Below are 13,553 nucleotides of genomic sequence, written 5' to 3'. Positions count from 1 at the left end.
AAAGAAGGAAAGAAGGAAGGAAAACAGACTTCTTACAAATAACATGCCTTGTATTTGATATTGAAGGATGCCAAGAATAAATTTCTTGTTTGACTTTCAGATCAACAAACTTATTGAGCAATTCAAAATACATACATAGTCAATCTATTACATAGCAAGGAGTGACTAAATACTGAAAGGGGATGCACTTTGTTCTTTTAGATCTTCCATTATGCAGTTGTAGACAGTACAATATAAGGCCATTAGCAAATATATAAAAGAATTTTCAAATTCAGTCTAACAAAGCTAGAAGCTAGAAGACAACCCAGATGCGACATCCTTGGCAAGAAGATGGCAGTTCCAGAAGGATCATTTGCTTTTAAGTTAACAAGTAGGTTATATAGGTTAAAAATAAAATGCAAAGACATTTTGAAATCATGGAGCAAAGGGGGGAAATGGTGTTGTGTTGATCAAGCAACCAATCTAATAACAATGAGAAAGGAAGAAAAAAATCAGAAAGCGTAAACTATACATTAATTTTGTAGGAGATCTAGATATAATTTTGGAGGAATAATTTTAACCTAAAGTATAAAGTTAATGTCTTGTCTATGTAGTCTATGTCTGAGAGACTAAAACCACCTTTGAGATAAAAGGATATCTTCTACAATCCTGCTCCAAATGGTTATGAATACTCAATGTTTGAAAAAAATCCATTCATAATTATCAGAAATGCACTATTGTCCTTTGATTTCCAAAAAATAAAGAAATTTTATAACCTCAAGGAATTAGAAAAATAATTACCCCTCCCCCCCCCTCACTGTGTGTGTGTAAACAAAGTTTCCCAAGTAAATGTGAGATAAAAGTAGTTCTTCCTGCCTGGTAGTGGCACACACCTTTCATCTCTGTACTCTGGAGATAGAAGTATATGAATCTCTATGAGGTCAAGGCTACACTGCAAGTTACTTCTGTAAAGTACAGAACAGAACAGTGAAGACTACACAGAGAAACCCTGTCTCAAAAGCTACCACCATCACCAACACCACCAACAACAAAAAGACTAGGGCTTTCTGAGACTATAAACAAAGCAATTGCTGAGAGCACAATAACAGACAGGATCCCTCAAGGCAGTACCTTCTGATATCCTTGTGATGCTAGACAACCCTAACAGGGTAAAATAAAACTTGACACTGCATCATACTACATGTGTATATATGTGTGTACATGGCTCATGTCTTTTAAATTTATTTTAGGATTTTTCTTCCCTTTCTATCAGCTGACTTGCTTAATAATCTTTTTTCTCTCTGTTGCTCCAACATTAATTGGGCAAATGTGATGATTTGTAATGGGTCGCTAGCTCATTAGTGTAATTTAGCCAGGTTCTACTGTACCTCACCAGACACACAAACAACGCGGGTGCACACATCTGTTTCTGAAGCTCTATTTCATAATCATCCATAATATTTGTGATTTAAAATAGGGGAAATGATTGCCCCTTAATCAGCTGTTTGTTTTACTGGGCTACACAAATATATGTGATATAATTCAAAAATAATTTCAGAATACAACATAACAAAATCATCATTTGCATAGAACTTTAGAGTTTATGCACTGTTTAAAGATATATTGAAACACACAAGCACACACATACTTCCTTAAGAAGGAAACTGTTAAATATTTTAAATGACCTAGAAAAGAACATTTTAAATATATTTCCTACTACAGGTATATAATTTATCCAGACACATGCTCAAAGATTTTTGACATTCATTTACTATCTCTATCTTTCAATTTTTAAAAATATATACTCCGTATTTTTCCAAAAAGAATAAACTTGGAAGTAAATATGAAGTTGTAGATAAATGAGAAATACAGAATATATGCCAGTTGTTGGGATTGTGATTTGGCAGATAAAACAATGTCTCTTCTGAAGGATGTTTATATCTACTGACAGCAAATCGAGGCAGTTGTCAAATGCTTGACATGGGTCTGCAGACTTGGAAGACTTGGCAGTCTTGAAGCAAAAAATCAGTGTTACATCCTCCCTGAAGAAGCTGAGAGACCAGCCTTGCGAGCTGTTTCCAGCCAAGTCAGTGCTGTCCTATGATGTTCTTAAAACCAGGAGTGCAAGACTGTAATCTCTGAGGCAGGTTGGGAAATGTTCAATGATACCTCCTTATGAGAAAGTGAACATGAGCTAATTTTGGAAAGTTGAAGCTGAGCAGAAAACTGAAAGTCCAAGAAATCCTGATAGCCAGGAGGAAAAGTGGTCTTCTGAGTAAGTGGGACAGATGGAAGGTGTTCTTGGTAGAAGATATGGGGAAAATAACAGAGGTAGAGAGAGGTTTCTTCATTTTCTGGATGTACAATTTACCAACCATTACAGAGGTTGATTAGAATGGGAAATCTTCCTGAAACTAGTCCTGGGCATGCACACAGGAAGAAATTAATTCTATACTCTTCCTGTTTCTGAAACTCAGTATTAGCATTTCCACTAACACTGACAGCAATGACCAAAAATTATATCTGATTAAGAAGTATTTGATAAAATGGGAACAAAACACCCATGGAAGGAGTTACAGAGACAAANTTTGTAACTGTGATGAAAGGATGGACCATCTAGTGATTACCATATGTAGGGATCCATCCCATAATCAGCTTCCAAATGCTGACACCATTGCATACACTAGCAAGATTTTGCTGAAAGGACCCAGATATAGCTCTCTCTTGTGAAACTATGCCGGGGCCTAGCAAACACAGAAGTGGATGCTCACAGTCAGCTATTGGATGGATCACACGGCCCACAATGAAGGAGCTAGAGAAATTACCCAAGGAGCTAAAGGGAACTGCAACCCTATAGGTGGAACAACAATATGAACTAACCAGTACTCCGGAGCTCTTGTCTCTAGCTGCATATGTATCAAAAGATGGCCTAGTCGGCCATCACTGCAAAGAGAGGCCCATTGGACTTGCAAACTTTATATGCCCCAGTACAGGGGAACCCCAGGGCCAAAAAGGGGGAGTGGGTGGGTAGGGGATTGGGGGTGTGTGTATGGGGTACTTTTGGGATAGCATTGAAAATGTAAACGAGGAAAATACCTAATAAAAAAATAAATTAAAAAATAAATAAATAAACAAGCAAAAAAAAAAGAAGTATTTGATAGTAGAAATAAACCTCATTCATTTTGTCAAGTAAGTGGTATTATACAATAGGTACTTCCCTCTTTTCACAAAACTTTTCCTCTGTTTTTGCTAGATGTCAACCTTGAATCCAGACCCTACCTCAAACATCAGGTCACCCTGTAAAGAATTTAACTCATTTGCAAGTTTTTCATTGTTCAATTGCCATGTCTCCAGCTTAATCGGAAAAGAAACTTGTAATTTCTTGAAGCAGAGAAAGGAGCCCTTATATCTTTCAAAACCCAAGCCAAAGTATCATGCCAAAGACAGAAAGGTCAAGGACTAGCCTTCAATCAGCTATTCCGACGTTAGTAAAGGTTATTTATTCCATTTTAAGTGATAGATGGCTAAGTATGCTTTCCTCAAGAACATGACGTCCGATGATGATGGTTAACAGACAATCAGTTCAAGGCACTAGAACCCTTTCCAGAAACAAAAGGACAGAAGCAAATCGTCAGTAGGAAGAGAAGACAAACTAGAGGGGTGGTTCTGTATACCTTTATTTGTAATTTCTCATTTTACAACATTAAAAAGAGGAAGTTTTGAAAAATAATTTTATGCAGAAAAAATTCCCATAAATTCAGGGAAAAAAAAGTTATCCAAAATGGTATCAGTAAATTTAAAAGAGAAATAGAGTGGAAAATAGATAATAAATAGTGCTAAACTTTGTTTCAGGCCAACTAAAGTTTCAAAATGAAAGAGTTGTACACCTGGACTGTGTGGCCAGATGCAATGACATAGATGTTTGCAGTTTGTAATGATACATTTCTTTAGGAAAATCACAAGTTGAATGAATCTTAGTTTTTCTGTTACCGTCTCCAGAATAAAGATGTCCCTCTTTGAATGACTGTGAAGCTCTTAGTATATCTGTACTATCACAACATTGTTACAGATTCACCATGCTTATCTTAAGGACTCTCTTTTTTTAAAGCACTCCACAGAATTCAAAACATTTCTTCACTTTCTTCACAACTGAACTATTTAGTACTAATACTAAGCTGCCCTGTGTTTAAACATCTCCAAGTATGAATGCCTCGGTGTTGCTTCTACAAAACTTTGACTTACTTTGGCTAACAGGTTAACTTCTCCTTTATCAAGCTAATGGCAAAATTAAAACAATATATTTTAGGGGGAATTTATATTGCCTATATTTGGTATTCTATATGCATAGCATTAAACTACATACATGTCTTCAACAAACAAGTACAGAGTAAATAGCACTAACAAAATGATCACAAAAGAAGAATAGACTATTCTCATTACAAATGCTCACTGAAAGTGTTGATTTACTTATGTAAAATGATCTCAACTAACATTTCTGAGTTGGGATTCAGTTATGGAATTTAGATGTAAGAACTTGATTTTTTAATATATATTATTTTTAAATAAATGGTTGCCCATTAAATGGATAACATCCCAGATAACATCCCAGATATGTGGAACAAAGTTACTTGTTGCAGACTCTTGTTGGAGTAGAAGAATTGAATGTATATAGGCTGAAAACAGTGATAGAAATTGAGGTCAGACTTAGAGATACAAAGACATAATAAGGAAGGGAGGCAAGGTAGAACAAGAAGACAAAGAAGATGTAAAAGAATGATGGAGGTAGCATCCATCAGAGGAAAATACGGAGAGATTCTCTGTTCCTATGCTGGACAGACCTTATTTCAGGAAAATTCTGGTAGCCAAGTGGACATGAAAACATTTCAAACGTATTTTCATATGTTACTTTTGGCACTGGGATCAAAATAGATTTATGAACATGATGCTCAATACTTCCTGATAGTCCAGATTCTTTGGTAGATGAAAGATCTGAACAAACCATTTAAACATGCTTCTCCTTTATATAAGGAAGCACTGGGTTCTGCTATTCTCTAAATCTTTAATCCATATTGCTTATGATCATGACCTATAACTTCACCATGCAAAATAAATCAGAAAATCCATTTGCTTGCTACTAGGATTGCAGCACAAGATTTTCTTTTATCAGAATATTTATTCAAAATATTTATTTTGTATTTCTTTTATTCAAATGTTGTATTCATGTTATATTTTTAAGTTAATCATATCTTCTATATTGATTGTCTACTAGATTCTCAATATGTATAGTCACTGGATTTATTTTAAGGGAATGTTGATGAATATGCTCTGAAAATTGTTGCTTCTTTGACCTTAAAATTAGATAGATATAAGATAGATAGATAGATAGATAGATAGATAGATAGATAGATAGATAGATATAAAGATAGATGATAGAATGATGGGTAAAAAGAAAAATTATAGATGATAGATAAAAAGATAATAGTGATAGATCAAATGATAGAAAGATAGAGAGAAAAAAGATGATAGAGAGATAGAATGATACATACATACATATAGAGTCTTGTATGAATGAGTGAAACTTGTCATCACTGGAAAGTTTACTACAAAGCATTAAAAGACTGTTATCTTACACATATACATTCCTACATACATATAAAGGTATAATTAAAACAATGACATGGAAATGTGATAGAATATTTTCATTATACTCAAAATGTATGGTTTTTTCAGGGATGAGATAATAAAAATGGATTTTTATTGTTTTCTTTGGCACAGTGAATCAAAAGAGGACTGCTGCCTGTTGTCTTTTAACTAGAAAACTTCTACAGATAAGAAAATGGCTCAGTTGGTAGGATAAAGTGCTTGCCTTGTAAGGCATGCAGTTCTGAACTCATTCTATAAAATCAGAATCAGAATGTTAGGAGGCCTGGTGGTACACACTGTTACCCATTTTGGGGAAGGCATAAAGGAGAGAATCTGAGGTTTTCTGGCCAGTCAGTCTTGAGTACTTGGTAAGCATCAAGACATAGGAAGACTTTGAATAAAAAAAGTTGAACTGCCCCTGAGGAGTGAGACTCAAGGCTGTTCTAATTTATACAGGTACTCATGCTTGTGCATCCATACAGACAGGAGTACACACATATACACAAATGCAAACGTTTATAAAATGTAATTTTTCCCTCCTTTTTATAGCCAAGCTAGTAATTGTATTCTAGAATCAGAATTTTCTTCCTAGCCTTTGTATCATGTCTCAGAAAGACAAAAATATCCAGTATTTTATTCATTTCTATCACTTAACTATTTTTCCTTCAAAGTACCAAGATAGTTATGTAAACTAAAATTCTAAGATATTACAATATCTTAGAATATTAGTGGTGATTATAAGTAAATAAGGGTCCATTAGTATTTTAATTCCTCAAGGTACTGAAGTACAGATATAAAATCAACCTGCCCAAAGTTCCATCACTAAAAAGTTGGTACACATAGTAATACGGCCTATGCATTTCAACAATGTTCCCAAACTTTCAACTGAAGTATAATGTACCATCTAAGGCCAACCATTCCAACAAGACTTGGGCAATAACAAAAGAATCAGACACCTGCCTAAAGCTCTAGACTCTTCTAGAGTACCATAAAAATATAACATTAATGGCATACAGTATCAGGAATTAACTGGTCCAAAGAGAAAATTTTTCAGGTCTATTAGAAACAAAAAGGATATCATGTATGTGTGTGTGTGTGTGTGTGTGTGTGTGTGTGTGTGTGTGTGTGTGTGTGTGTGTGAAAATTTAATCTCTTTGTTTATTCAGGAGAAAAATAGTTATCTCACTAATTTTTTAAAAATTCATTTATCTTTAGTTTATGTGTATGAATGTTTTGCCTATATGCATGTATGTGTACCTATATGCATGTATTTGTACCATGTGCCTACTGCCTGAGGAGGTCAGAAGAGGGCATCACACCCTCTGTAACTGGGGTTACTAACAATTAAGAGCCAACATATAAGTGATGAAAATCAAACACAGGTCCTGTGAAAAAGGAACAAATTGTATGTTCTGCTGATCTGTTGATCCAACCCCCAAACTCACTAATATTCTAACAGAGGGCATACATGATTTCCCTTGTCTGGCACACAGCATATGACCAGTGATTATTTGTGATAATTGTAACTTATTGCATCAGCTTTATGTGTGCTCTCTACATGAAGTGCTGTGTATGATGGGGGGATTTTCTAGTTCAGTGCAGAGACCTGTCCCTAGATTGTGGCACTTAAAGATGCAGTTTGTGTATGGGTGTGTTACTGTGACTCATTGATATCCTTTCTCCCTCTTTTGCTGCCCTAGACCTGGATTTTATAAAAAGAATTTAAATTGCTGTGAGTTTGGATTTGGTATTGCTCCCATGCAAATCATAAGGCACAGCCCTTCCATTCATTATCAGACCGTTAGAGCCCACACACTGAAGGGCAAAACCCAGCTCTCTTCATGTTCAGAGAAAGGCTGACTAGGCAGAACAGAAATACCTGGGTCAAGTGGTACCAGCCGTGCAGAGTTAGCAAAGCAGAATTGGCCTCATCGCTGACAGCTCAGCTAGCTACATTAATAGGAACAAGGCTTTTTACATCTTTAGCAATATGTTCTTGAACTAAATAAAGGTCATACACAATGACATAGCTCCATATGGGTCAGATGCTGGAAGAAGAATCTTAATTCTGTTTAACTATCAAGTCAAAATTCTAAGGAGCAGTCCAGCAGACTGCAGCATGGCATGTCAAAATGCTGGAGTTGCAGCCTAGAGAAATGAAGAGAGACCTAACGTATTTCTCACAGTACCAACCATAGTACCAGTACCTGCCAGATAGTGAACTAATAAACAGATATCCTTTCATTGTTTGTGAACAAAAAGAGACAGTAGAGAAAAAGCAATGTTAACACCATTTGCTGACATTTGAATTGTTTCTGCAACCACATATGGATGGATGCACATGATTCTACTTACAATCAGTATCATTTTGAAATTGTGAACATGAGTATAACAACATCTGGAAGGCACTTAGGCTGCTCTGAGAGTGTCTGAATAAACTCTAAGGCAAACTGACAGAAACATACCTTCGTTTCTTCAGTTTTACCTAACTCTCAAGTTATATTTTCTACTTCAGCCCTCTGTCTAATTCTAAACATATCCTGAATTAGGTTGGGTTTTCTCTTCCTAAAACTAGATTAAGGTGGATGGAAAAAAAATCTTTGTGAGCTATCAACATCAATGTAATTTCATATGAAAGGTTTTGCTAACTGTACTTATACATCTTTTATTCGCTTATCACAGAAATCTTTATGATTACCTTTTCATGCTTTAGCGAATAGAAAACTGAGGCTCTGAGAAATGATCTGTCCTGTTTGTTCAACTACAAAACTAATACTGTTATTAATGTCTTCGTCTCTGCCTTTTAACCCTAGTCTGTCTCATAAATGCATTCCAGTATGACAATGCTTGTTCTCATTATGTCCTGCCTATTATAGATAAATACCCTATTTATAAAGTTTCCAAATGTCATTAAAATTCGAGTTTCATTATGGACTAGAGGTTTTGGAGCTTGCAAACTCAGTAATGGTCTGTGTAGCCTTGTCAAGAAAGTTAGAATGTCCAAGTGTCCTCCTTTGCCTTTTTCCTTCTTTCCTAACATACTTCCACCTTCTTTCCCTTATTGTTTCCATCTTCCTCCCTCCCTCCCTTCCTTCCTTTCTTCCTTCCTTCCTTCCTTCCTTCCTTCCTTCCTTCCTTCCTTCCTTCCTTCCTTCCTTCCTTCCCTTTTCAATCGTTTCTGAAATCCAAGACCAATTTTCATTGCACAGCTTTCTATTTTTTTTTATGAATCAATTGTTATGGCCTCCATACCCTGACTAATCACTTAAAATCTATCAGTGCATAAATGCACATGCACCTACATGCACATACACATACGCATGCATCAGTCTCAAGTGCAATAGAGATGACGGAGTGGGTTTATTTAGTCTATTGCATACTTCAAAGTTTCTATCCAGTTCATGTAACCTTAATCAGCTTTTCTTTTGTAATCATGGAGGTCCCAGAGCAATTGTTTGTAAGTGGTAGGGAACAACATGAAGGACACACAAAGCATCTGTTGCTCTATAATATTTACTTCAAGCCAAGATCCAAGACTTTGCATTTCATTCCATAGACTGATGTTCTGACCCGGTTCCCATCACCATTGTTAGGATCAGCCTAAGATATTAAGTTTTTCTAAGTTGTAGCAATGATGCAGTAATCAAAACTTCAAGTGCAGGACACTTGGTTTATCTTCTCTGCCAGGGCTAGAGAACCAAAAGCCCAAAGAACTTTAAGTCAAGCAAACCTAAAGAATCAAAAGAAAGTTCTTCTTGAACTTACTGGATAATCTTCCTGGCTTCCTTTAAAGAATCGCAGTGGCTAACTTTCCAGCTGTCAGCTTTGTCTTTTTGAAAAGGAAGGAACTATTCATGTGTTAAGTGTCTTGGGTCTTAAAAGCATAGAAACACACTGGAGAGTGTTGGGTCTGGTTGGCTGAGTCGAGTAAAGAGCCAGAGAAAAGCCTGCCCACTGACTGGAACTAAACTGAGGAGGAGGTGGAGTTTCCCTTAGTCTCCACTAATACATTCAGTGGAGCACTTTATGGATTCATTCTATAAGAGTAATCTTGTCTATCTCTTTGAAGGAACACCAGTCTCTTCATTGGCTTCTCTGACATACTATATCCCTATGGAAATGGAAGTTCTCACTCCTCCTTTTTCCTTGCTTTCTTTGCTGCTGAATTCACTAAGGTAGCAAACTCAGACTGTTAAACCTCAAAACACTCTCTACCAAGAAACAAGGTTCAAGAAAGTCCACTTTAGGTCCTGGAGTCAACTGTGAGCATAAGCTGTTTACCACTGATACACCTCAGCTAAACATAGAGATGTCAAGTTGCAGATGTGCAAACAGCATCTGGAGCCCTTGAGATGCAAAGGATTTGCTTTACATATTGTATGAGCTGGTGTCATAACATTCTGGGTTGGCTGGTACCCCACTGCTATTATTAACCTAAAAGAACTGATAAGGAAAGTATTGCTGCTGCCAGAAGATTCACTCATTGCAATTATTAAGACTCAAGTACATAAAAGATAAAATACTATCCTTCTGTTTTCAGACAGTGTTGACAGTCTATGTAATTAATTTCCCAATACCACCAGTCTAAGCACATATTCATTCTACATGAAAATATGAATTGATAGGTGGCAGTTAAAGTCAAGCAATCTCAAAGAAAAGAGGCATAAGTTTGCCAACTTACAGAATGACATTTATGAAGAGCCTCTCTTTACTCTAAGTGGTTCTAATATCAAGTAGATGACCTAAAACACTGCCTTCTCTCCTTAGGACTAGTTATCAGAATCTCCAGGTGAGTGGGCAGCTGAAAACAAAAGGATTAATCCATATCCTCAGAGTCGAGGAGACCTTTGATGGCCTGCTGTGACTTGCTGGCATCTGCAGCTTCCTTGTCTTTCTCTTCTTATAGTTCATGTTTCTTGCTTTTGTATCCATCCCTGACTCTCTGTTTGGTGATTATTAGCTCATTCTTGTCTCAAGAAAAAAAGAAATAAAGAAAATAATGAAAAGAAAAAAAAGAAATTATATTGATGTCTGCTTATGTTCCAGACACTTAAAGAAAAATGAAAATAAAAAAGTAAAGCAAAGGAAATGTTCTTTTGCTGATCATGAAACCAGAGCTGAAGTCTAGGGGAAAAAAATACATGAGTCAAAAATAGCCTGCCAGAAGGGCATATCATGACTTGTGTCTCAAAATTTTTCCCACATTGTGTCCATCAGTTTACTGTGTTGAGTGGCAGTCACAGAGCCAGCTGGGGACAGGGAACTTCTCTTAACAGCTGCAGTTCTGTTCCTCCAACATCCCTGTGCAAGGATCGTTAGATAACCTCATATCAACATTTTGTTTGTTTGCTCTTTTAGTAATTCACCTTTTAGGAAAGACGAAATATCAGTGCTTCTAGTATGAGGTCTGACATCTCCAAACTTGGATGCACTGATAAATCTTTGACTAGATCAGTCATGTCTGAATAGATTTTTCTATGCTGCAATTAGCATCTTGTAGTTAAATATAGTCCTCAGTAGTGGGAAAGAATTACCTAGGTGTGCCCTCCTCTCCCTAGTTAGCATACTTGTCATCTCTACATTGAACATGATCACAACAGCTCTTAGAATTGGCTAACAGCCCAGAGAACATCACCACTCCGCTTCAGATACACCACCATTGATGTTCACCAGGAAGAGTAACCTTCTAGCCACTTTCACTTGGGGATTTCAGCGTTTTGGAAAAACACTTACAGCTTATTTTCCCTGCTAGGTGCCAATTTAGAGATAAATATATTCACGAATATAGAGATGCAGATGCTGTCACCGTGAAACAGTATTTTCGTTTCTGGACATCAAAAATAAATAAACAAATAAAAGGTAAAACTAAAGTGCTATCTGCATTTCAGTTCTAAGGAAATGAGGGGTAAAGCTTTAAAGCCCGTGGACCCACCAGGCAACGCAGAGGAGACTGATTTCCTGATTTCGGTAAGATGTTTGACTGAAGTCACATGAATTCTGACGCTGCTTGCTTTTACAGCCAAGACTGCACAGTTATGAGCAATTTGCAACCGCACTCCCTTCTCTAGGGACTGCATGGGGTGAGAAGATGTTCCAAAATGACAGGCACTACTAGTCCGTAATAAGGGGACAGTCGAGTTCAAAGGGGGTTAATGAGATGCAATAGGAAAAAGTCAATCCAAAAGCGAGGCTGAAAACACAAAACAATTCCCACTTTGTTCTCATTTGCTCCTATTAAAAGCTGTGGAAATACAGCCACCACTTCCCAGAGCACACAAAATTGTTCTAAAAAAAAAAAAGAAAGAAAGAAAGAAAGAAAGAAAGAAAGAAAGAAAGAAAGAAAGAAAGAAAGAAAGAAAAGAAAAGAAAAGAAAAGAAAAGAAAAGAAAAGAAAAGAAAAAAGAAAAAAAAGAAAAGAAAGGAAGAAAGAAAATCTGCAAGGGGTCTACTTTTAAGTTGTCATAAAAGTCTGAATTACCCCCCCCCCCCCGACATCTCATGGCAGTCTCTGAGTAGGTTCAGGTTTGCTTCTGTCTCAGAGCTTCTGAGAGCAGTTAACCTGAATGATCCCCCCCAACCAAACCCCCAGTTTAGGAGATTTATTTCGAAATAGACTGGGGTTTTAATTTTTATCACAAATTTGCAGATTTCATGTTCTCCGAATTCACCAAGAAAACACCAAGAAGAGGGGTATAAAATAGTAAGAGGGGCCCATACAGATGGAAATACCCTTCTTGGCATGAGAATAACCCCGAATGCCACACACTGGCTCCTCTCTGCATTACAATCTGGAAGTGCGCGCTTATGAACCTCATATGGATTTCTGAAAACAGCCCAGAAAAAACAAACAAACGTTGTAAGAAAACAAGGTACCAGAGCTAAGTAATCTGGTTACTTACCTTCTCAGTGGATCCTCAAAGTTCACCAAGGAAAAATTTAAATCCTCTAGCTTGTCATACACCACTCTAATTTCCTTCCTCTTCGCGCTCTCTCTGTGTGTGTTTGTCACATAAGAGAAAAATAATCAACTTTCAAAGGTTCCATTTATTTGATCCTCCCGCAACAGCAGAACATGTCCAAGAGACTCCGCCAAAAAGTGAGCCAAAAACTCATCAAAGACGAAAGGATCCGGGGGAGTAGGGCAAAGAAGGGGCGGTGTGAGGAGGGGGGCTACAGATTGTGAGCCCCAGTGCCTGGAGATTTTTATCACGCTGTTGAGATCTCCTCTTGTACGGTATACCTCCTTTGCTTGTCTCACAAATCCCCACACACAGTACGGACACTCACACAATCTCTTTTACGAGGAAGCAGGCACCCACACGCAGGAACACATACAAACACATAAGCACTCACAGAAGCCTGTGTAATGAAAACTGTCAGTAGTAACCTCCAAGAGGTGCTGTGAGCTGCAGATGGTATGGCTTGCGGTTACCTTCCCAGGTCTGTGGAGAATCAAAAGAACATCCAAAATCAGGGGGCTGGGGGGTGGAAACTAGATTCCGGATTCGTGTCCCCAAGGCAGATGTATCAAGCCAGGAGTGAGTCAATCAGCAGAGGTGTCTGCTTGCACGGTGCCCCGGATTATGGCAAGGTTATTAATCTTGATGCGCTGCATGCCCCCACCCCCAACACTCAGCAGCCTGCATTGAGATGATTGCCAGAGCCGTGTCTGTCCCTGCTCTACTGCATTTTGCTCAGCGCTCTGATGCTGCAAGTGAGACACAGTGGAGGCAAGAATACTAATAAGGTGGTTAGCTACAGTTTCCTCAAGGCAGTCAGCATGCAGTACAGTAAATGTGGACTTCCCAGCGCTCCGTGTGTGTGTGTGTGTGTGTGTGTGTGTGTGTGTGTGTGTGTGTGCCTGTGAGTCTGCAGGGAGGGCAGCGAATCCATCTCCCGCCAGCAGGAGAGATGGCTTGCATTCTGCTGGA

General features: G+C 37.6%; 1 protein-coding gene across 3 annotated transcripts in view; it reads right to left on the bottom strand.

The window, feature by feature from the left end:
- Lrrc4c (leucine rich repeat containing 4C) overlaps positions 1-13,321 on the bottom strand; it is a 1,249,590-nt gene extending 1,236,269 nt beyond the window's left edge. Inside the window, exons 1-2 of one of the 3 annotated variants that reach the window (XM_021154562.2) lie at positions 12,976-13,314; positions 12,522-12,614 (exon numbers count right to left, since the gene is read on the bottom strand). The gene's annotated coding sequence lies outside the window, so the exon portion shown is untranslated. Of the gene's footprint in view, positions 1-12,521 lie in introns of all 3 variants that reach the window. The other 2 variants (XR_003835947.1, XR_003835948.1) reach the window with 2 other exon arrangements.
- Positions 13,322-13,553: the final 232 nt, after the last annotated feature.

The sequence above is a fragment of the Mus caroli genome, chromosome 2 (assembly GCF_900094665.2).
Source record: "Mus caroli chromosome 2, CAROLI_EIJ_v1.1, whole genome shotgun sequence".
NCBI classification, from domain to species: Eukaryota; Metazoa; Chordata; class Mammalia; order Rodentia; family Muridae; genus Mus; species Mus caroli.
Note: the sequence above shows the minus strand (reverse complement) of the source record. Positions and strands in the feature narration are given on the sequence as shown.